Source organism: Procambarus clarkii, chromosome 87, assembly GCF_040958095.1.
Source record: "Procambarus clarkii isolate CNS0578487 chromosome 87, FALCON_Pclarkii_2.0, whole genome shotgun sequence".
In the NCBI taxonomy this organism is placed as follows: Eukaryota; Metazoa; Arthropoda; class Malacostraca; order Decapoda; family Cambaridae; genus Procambarus; species Procambarus clarkii.
In genome coordinates, this window is record NC_091236.1 from 12,881,455 (window position 1) to 12,890,385 (window position 8,931).

The window sequence follows — 8,931 nt, forward strand, 5'->3', positions numbered from 1 at the left end:
GTGTCCCAGCAACTACGTACCGGGCAACGGATTCCAGTGTCTCAACAGGAGAAGCCGAACGAGAGCACACACGACGGCCGTTAGGAGAGCGATGGACATCCGCCCGCACCGACAGGCGGCGGGGAGAGCCGATAGATGGAGGAAGAGGATGGGAAGGAGGATCGGAGGGGGACGAGGAAGGAGACACAGAAGACACGACAGACCGGGTAGAAGGAAGGGGAACCCCAGACAGAGGACCAGGAGGAGGATCCTTCGGGAGAGAACCCAAAGGGACAGAGGAGGGGGCAGTGGGCGCATCAGGGTCCAAGGCCTGGAAACGGTTGTGAGTCTGAGGAAGGCGGGAAGGACGAGGAGAGGAAGAGCGCAACACGCGAGCATAAGAGATATTAGCATAAGGCGGGAGCCGGCGAACCTGGCGCCTCGCCTCAGGAAAAGATAAACGCTCCCGGTGCTTCAAGTTGAGGACGGCTGCCTCAAGCTTGTAATGGACACACGCACGGGAGAAGGTAGGATGGGCCTCACCGCAGTTGAGGCAACGAGCCTGGGGAGAAGCGCACTCCGACTTAGAGTGACCTTCGCCACCACACAAAGGACAGAGAGAGACAGTCCCGGAGCAGCGGAGGGCACCATGCCCAAACCTCCAGCACTTGTTGCAGAGCCGAGGAGAAGGAATGTACTCCTGGACAGAGCACCTGGCACCAGCAAGAATGACAGAGGGTGGAAGGGTCCTACCATCAAAGGTAATCTTCACAACCCGGAGGGGTTGACGGCGACTACCACGAGGGGGACGAGTAAACGTGTCCACCTGGAGAATAGAATGGCCCTGGGCAGCGAGGATATGTCGAATATCGTCGTGGCAGTCGCGTAGGTCCCGAACACCGGTCGCAACATGGGGCGGGAGCAAAATAGTGCCAACACTGGCATTCAACTGGACGTTCTTCGAGACCCGAACGGGGGTCTCGCCAAGGCAGGATAAGGCAGCCAAGCGGGAAGCAGCATCCTGAGAAGGAGCAGCAACGACACGCGTACCGAGACGAGTGGGGTTAAAAGTAATGGAGGCATCCACGGAATCAATGAGATGTCGATGAAGGGAGAAATCGTCAGGAGGCGCAGAATCAAGAGGGAGGAGATCAAAATATTTGGCCCACGAAGCGGGACCAAACAAGGCTTGATAGGTAGCAGAACTGGAAGGAATCGAGCGAGGGCGGCCGTGACGAGAACGGCGGTGAGAACCCCCAGAGAGAGAGGGGTTAAAAGGTGCAGTAGTAACAACGAGAGAAGGAGCCGCGCCAGGGGACGAGGTAGTCACCACTGGGGGCTTGGGGCTCGACCCAACCACAGAGGAGGGAGGGGAGCCAGGGGAAGGAGTCAGAGAGGCCAAAGGAGGAGCAAGGTCGGGGCCCAATGCAGCGGAGGCTACAGAGCCCGGTCTTCCAATACGGACCGACTCGGGGGCTTGGTCGCCCACCCCACGAGCCTGAGAAGGTAAACCAGAAGAAGCCGAAGCAGGGGTAATCATCTTGACGAAAGAAGAATTCACTCACGAATGTGCCCCCACACCCACCATGGAGCCACAATTAGAGGCAGGACACCCAACAAGAAGCTATCGCCGATCTTGTCGGGGCCTCCTAGGGGTGCGTCGTGAGTATACGCCCCACAAACGCCACCTTAAGAAACCGACAGTCCGTCGAGATCGGGTTCAGTGACGAAGTGGGGATTGACAATAAAAGGTTCCCCTCGCTCTCGACGTCGGGTACTGCAGTTCTACGGGTGCAAGAGTATGCCTCCTCAAGCACCCGGGCGTCAAAATAGAAGAAGTCCAAGGGAAGAACCAGAACGAGCAAAAGGTCGGCAGGAAACGGCAAGCAGATAGGAGAAGAGGGGGGAGAAAAACGAAACAGAAGGAAAAGGAAAAGATGCCCAGCAGAATTGGAGAGGACGGCAGCAGGAGCACAAGGCTAGAAAAGGACAGGACTGTCCCAAGGAGCATCACACTCCGGCAGCCGCCCACCCAGGGATACACAAATCACAACATTTATTATGATACTATTTTATTACCTAATACACATTCACTGCTAGCCACGCCTACAACCTACACCAGTCATCACAGGCCATGCATGTGACAACCTATCATACCCATGTTAAAGCATTCTGTTTCGTCCAACAATAAATATTCAAGTCATCTCTATTACCATACGCACCTTCAATACTATAAGATGGAACACAAATGTTTCATACCTTTTACAAACATGATCATTCATTGTTACCCTCAAAACCTCATATTTGAACAAGTTCGCATACCATGCGCCCCCAATGACACTAACAATGCATTTCTCACAGAAACTACGTAACTTTTTCGAACTGCTAGAAAGCCGGGAACCATAATCAACGCGACAAAACAGATTCAGTCAAATATGAACCTCATCACACCCATAAACATTTGTGTGATTCCCATATAATGGTTTCTTACAATTTAACCATAAGTTCTTTTACATAACTTTAACATAATTACATTACATCTGCCCTATATATATGTTACATTCTTATATGTAAGGTAGTGTCTAAAAATTTATTTTTATAGGCTACGACAATCCTCCATATATTACTGCAGCAACCACATTTTAATAAAAACTATAACCACTACATATCAACACTATCATAAGTGAAACTATGCCGCTCATACATTTCCATCACCCAATCATTAAGAACTTGAGTATAGGAACATTTTATATTATCTAATTTCAATCATATGTCAATTTTTTCCTCTACAAATAATATCATTATACCTGTACGTTAATATTTTCTTTTTTAAACCAATAACATGATATTCTTCAATCAACTAACGGTTACGTTACGTCATCTTTTCTATTCATCTTTTCACGTAAACTAAATTATTCACATTTCAAACTACATTGTCCTATATAGTACATATTTCCACTTGTCACTAAATCTCCTAATGACGTCCTTACAACACCATTCAATTGCACAATACAAACTTCTACCGTTATATAAATGTTAAAACAACAAACAGGCATTCTCATTTCCTCCGATTTACAAATACGTAACTTACAACACGACCTAATAATATATCTTTACTCTACACCTTCCATAACATTCATTTCACAACTTTGGCACAACTTAATGCATCAATTCTTTCACGACCCACACTTTTTGCCCTCTCTATCATGGGAACACTGACAGGATTTTAGTATTAAGGCCACAAACCGCACACAGTCTTACCCCTCAATACCAATACATTATGATCTCATTTTTAAATGAAACGCTAAACAATTCCCCGTTACAGGTACAAAATGCTATTTCAACTCTAATTATTAAATCTTCACTAGTTTGATTCACGAATACCCTTCTCTTTCTTGTGCCGTCTTCTTATCTGCCAATCTCAAGTCCTTTCTTTAGTCACCGTGTGGGTCGCGTCATCCTCGTCTTCAACACTTTCTGCCGCCTCGCCCTCCGTTGTTTCTCAAAGTCCGCTGCCCCTCATTCCCTCTATCATGCAACCATCATTACCATAATCTCGCAATTCTGAAACAATTACGTTCTTATTCAATTTGCAATAACTTTACAATCACATCCTCAAACCAACACATCCGTTACCTTCAGCAATGTTCGCATTTACTTTTCAATCTACTCAAATACATCACTTATACAATCTTTTCACTAAATCAATACAAATATATACATGCTGAACAAAATGTCTTCTTATGATCAATTACATTCACGTCTGCTTTACATTTATATGAACTTAATTCTTTCTATGACTTAAAAAAATATATTTGATTTCTGAAATACGCAAATGTAGCCAATAACAAGTAAACAAATTTGGGAATCCCTAAAACTCAATTTACCAGTAAACATTTCTCCCATAATATATCTACATCAACTATAGATTTCACATTCATTCAACACACCCATACTCCCCTCTAGGAATACAGTAACCTCGCCTTCTACCCAACTCCCCCCCCCCCTTTGTTTATTATAATGTTACATTACATATACTAAACTTTCCAATAATTACACCACATATGTACTAACCATCACACTACAATAAACATTTCAAACAAATTTTAACGTTATTTCTTACCTTGTTTGGAAGACCCCAACTTCAGTCAACACTTGCAGGTCTGTCCCTAAAGTACCTACACACGATGTTATCCACGTATAACGTACAAAAGCATCTTACCTGCGAAAGTACATTTAGTATATGAATGTTGATAAGGAATGTTTGTATTCAGCATTATCAACATTATATCAAATAAACGTACACCTTTCAACCAAATACGGGGAGGTGGGGACACTAACGATTTTCAAGACAACGCGGGAACCTACCCCAAACCATTTCCAAACTTATTCAATATTCGTGATATTCCCACAACACTAACAGAAAATGCAGATTCACAACTTAATGACTCACTTTATGAAAATACTCGCGATGAGGGCCCTGATTGCCATCTACTACTCGTCAAAATCCATTATTTCACAACATCAATGTCAACCTCTCACAATCACCCTCCAAATGCGTTTTTCACAAACCCACACTTAATCTATTCCATGCCACTTATCTATTGCCTTCACCACTTATTTTACATTTACTACGAATGAGGTGAAAAATGTAAATCAAGTCCTCCACTCCCTATCATGTAAATTTCATTAACTCGACATCTAGTGGGTGCCTCTTCAATACCCACGACTGCGTACGTTATTAACTACTGCCTTTAACACCTATGTAAGGTACGGTTCTCAACATTCATTATGATAACTACTCTTGGCCCCCATCAACGTGATATTTAAACCACACACACAAACAAAATTAACAAAACGTCATACTCTTAACTTGCGCTTCCACAACAGCCTGCAAATCTGTCTCGGTATTACCTGCAACAAACCCAGTTACCCCATGCTAACATTCAATGCTTCAATCATGCCTATACCATACCTTTTAAATTCTAGGTAATTCATTTACTCTAACAAATTACTGTTATTTAGCTGCTCATTTAAAAATCACACTTCAAGCCATACATCACACCTGGCTAGTCAACGAGCTTGGGAGCTGTTAACTGATCTGTACATCGCAACGCTCTAATACTATTAACAACTTTACACTGATTACATATTTATTAACGTGGTCGTCAAATATTACTTTTTACAACTTAGCCCTTCTTTAATTACTATTTCAGGGATTACTAGGGTATCCTAATGCAATATTATCATGCCTCTTAATACACTTTCGCGCTCTCCGCAAAGGTCACTCAGCCAACCGAATGTGCGCGCTCCGTTTTTATCGCTTAAGCCTAACAAAAATGTGTATACTCTTTACTCTTCTGACCTTAGTTCTCATGCTACGTATTTCATTTTGGTACCAACGTGTTCCCAATAAATTTCTCTAGAAGAACATCAGTAAAAAAAATTTACGAAACTTATAGGGATACCAGCACCAAATAAATAACTACGAAGATTACAGTCTCCGTGGTATAGTGGTAAGACACTCGCCTGGCGTTCTGCGAGCGCTATGTCATGGGTTCGTATCCTGGCCGGGGAGGATTTACTGGGCGCAATTCATTAACTTTACTGTTGCGTTAAACAGAGGCTACAATGTGTACTTGGATGAAAAAACGATTCTTCGCGGCAGGGGATCGTATTCCAGGGACTTGCCCGAAACGTTACGCGTACTAGTGGCTGTACAAGAATGTAACAACTTATTTTTTATATCTTTTTTTTAGATATATAACTAATAAATGACTCGCCGTGAGCGCCCATCAGCAACAAAATGTTTTTACTCTTGGGATTGTAATCACCTCCACACTTGTTCTACACCGTTATTTTTGGTATCAATGGACTCGCAATGAAATTCCCAACACGGTGATATGAATATAAGCGTACAATAATGATGCGGCCCGCCCACAAGAGTGGGAAGTGGTGAAATTATTACTGACGGGACGACGCACGCTGCTTTCAAAATTTATACTTATTTCACTCATGACATTTTTCTATGTACGTCATTCATTTTTGTGTCAATGTGTTCGCAATAGAATGTTCTATGTGCCCATAGGTAAAAAATATCACCAAACCCTAAGTTAGAATAGGGCCAAACATAAAACAACGCTGGAACATATCACTGAGCGTCGAACACACGAAATGTTTTAAATTTTGTTATGTTTGTCAAGTTTATACTTGTTGCAGTTATTTTTGGTTGTATATTGATCGCAATCAAATTCCCTAAACAGACATATGCATATAATACATGATAGGGGGGAAGCATTACCAGTATAAACGGCTAAAGTCACCCACCTCCAACCCCTTTCGGACAAAATACCATTTGATCCAAGTTATCCACACCTTTCATGAACTTATTGTACCATGCAGCCTAGTGGTGAGAGCCTCATCGCGCGCAGTTTGAAACAAACCCAAAGTAAATCGGATAAAAATTGAATTTTATACAAATATTTTAAAAGAGGACAAAATTATGTCCATTATGCGTTAGCGTTAGACGAAACGGGACGCGACGATGCGTCCCGATAGCGCGAAACTGTTAAACTACGCAAGTTAATAAATAACGATTTCTACTTACTCATACCTCCATATCTGCTAACCAAAACTTTCACGTCTACTTCAACCAGGACACCTGCCACCAGCGCCTGCTCGCCACGGTCTGACTTCAATCGTCGCTCCACCACCAGTCCCATGACAACCTTAGTCTCCAGCACAGTCCTACCTCACCAATCGGCTCATTTTACGCGATGCTTCATCTTCACAGCTCTGAAACATTAACATTCAGGACGTAGTTAACATTTATAACTTTCACTACTGATCACAAACTCTACACTACAATAATAGCGTGTATATATATACTCCCGCAAGGGGAGTATATATAAGCAGTATATATATATTTTTGACCCTAGGTTTTCGCGTTTTGACGGTGTACAAAGTGAGTGTAAGCTAGGGGTCTGTCAGCCCTAGCGACCCCAAAGGGTAACGGGGTACCAGCTCAGAGTAACAACACGCCCTAACACTAACTTGTACACCACTATTACGCGAGTACTAGGGTCAAAATAACGTTCCGTTGCTCCTCAACCACCACGTCGACTCAACAGCCAATCACCTTTCTCATTTTCAATTGACGTCACATTCTCGCAAGCTGTACTCTCATTGGTCGCCTCCACCTAATTCGATACTCCAGTCATTAATGATAATTAGTTATTCAAAATGAAATATATACACCCAAATCTATACCCAATGTATAACAAACAAGTTTTTACATTACACTCAAAATTTATCACTTTTCATTACTTATATATTTCATATTATTATTATAAGGATTAAATATTAACAATACTTATTCAAGCTGTAAGTACACTACAGTATACTACAGTACACTTCCCTACGGTAAAATACAGTACACTACTATACATTACAATACAGTACACTAACCTACGATACACAACAGCCAAGGGCACAGTACAATAGAGAACAATACAGTAACGTATAGTACAGTAAAGTGGACTACAGTACAGTACCCTACATTACAGTACAGTACGCTACAGTACAGTACCGTACACTACAGTACAATACTCTACACTACAATACAGGGTACACTACAGTATTGTACAGTACCGTGCAGAACAATACCCTACAGTACAGTCAAGAGTACAGTACAGTACAATACACTACACTACATTAATGTACGGTACAGCCTACACTACAATAAAATATAATACAGAAGAGTAAAGTAATCTACAGTACAATATAATAGAGTACAGTACTGTACAGGATACATTACAGTCCACTACAATACACTACAGTACCGTACAGTATAATACTGTAAAGTACAGTTGAGTACAGGGTACAATACCCTATACACTACACTCATGGACAATACAGTACAATCATGTAAAATACAGTATTGTACACAGTACACTACAGGGGTACACTTCAGTACAATATAGAACACTAACGTAAAGTACAGTACATTACAGTACAATACAATTACGTAGAGTAGCTTACAGTATAGTACAGGCTACAATACACTACTGTACTCTACTAAACACTGCCGTACAGTATCATATTGTGCAGTACAGTACACTACAGTATTGCATAGTATAGTACAGTGCAGTACAGAACCGTACAGGGCACTCCACTACAGTACTATATAGTACACAAAAGTCCAGTACCGTACAGTACAGTATGGTACGCAATACTACAGTATAATGCAGTGCACTACAGTATCATACAGTACAGTACGGTACAGTGCAGTCAAAAACAGTACAGTACGGTACAGTGCAGTACAAAACAGTACAGTGCAGTACACTCCACTACAGTACAATGCACTACAGTACACTATACGACACAACAGTACAGTATCCTACACTCAAACTTCATTAATTACCTTTCAAATGTACCAACGCCATCACCTTTGTAATGCACAACTGAATCCTCATTTTTTTTTAACTCTTGTCACTCCCATCGAAAATGATCTTATTCCAACCCGTACTCTTGCAATGCACTAGAAAAGACCCTGGACCGACTTCTAACTAAATTTCGTGCCCAAGTAACACAACCCACCCCTGAGGGTGATCCAACAGACCCCCCATCAACAGCTACAGACACTGACATCCGCCCAAATAAAGCTACCATTCCTGGACACACATTGCTTGATCAGATGATGGAAAAACTCCTAATTACCTCCTTAGCGCGCCTCACCAAAACCACTCCCCAGGCTCATGTGCCACAAACCCCAACCACCAGTACCAAGAGTAAGACACAGCCACCATCCACATCTAGGTATCCAACACTTACCACTATTGGCGCACACAAGAAAACATCAACATCCACAACCCAAACATCCTAAATGACTCCCATAACATTCATGACTTGGAACGCAAAAACCGTTCAAACATCCATCACAGACCTTAAACA

At 42.4% G+C, this 8,931-nt stretch overlaps 1 long non-coding RNA gene across 2 annotated transcripts; it reads right to left on the minus strand.

Annotated features, from left to right (window-relative positions):
- Positions 1-2,034: 2,034 nt before the first annotated feature.
- LOC123747018 (uncharacterized) lies at positions 2,035-7,116 on the minus strand. 2 transcript variants are annotated; one of them, XR_006771606.2, is made up of 4 exons: positions 7,033-7,116; positions 6,587-6,774; positions 4,103-4,201; positions 2,035-3,543 (listed from the first exon to the last, which is right to left on the minus strand). It is a non-coding gene; the product is annotated as an uncharacterized lncRNA (long non-coding RNA). The 2 variants fall into 2 exon arrangements; XR_006771605.2 differs by lacking the exon at positions 7,033-7,116 and having other exon boundaries at positions 6,587-7,026.
- Positions 7,117-8,931: the final 1,815 nt, after the last annotated feature.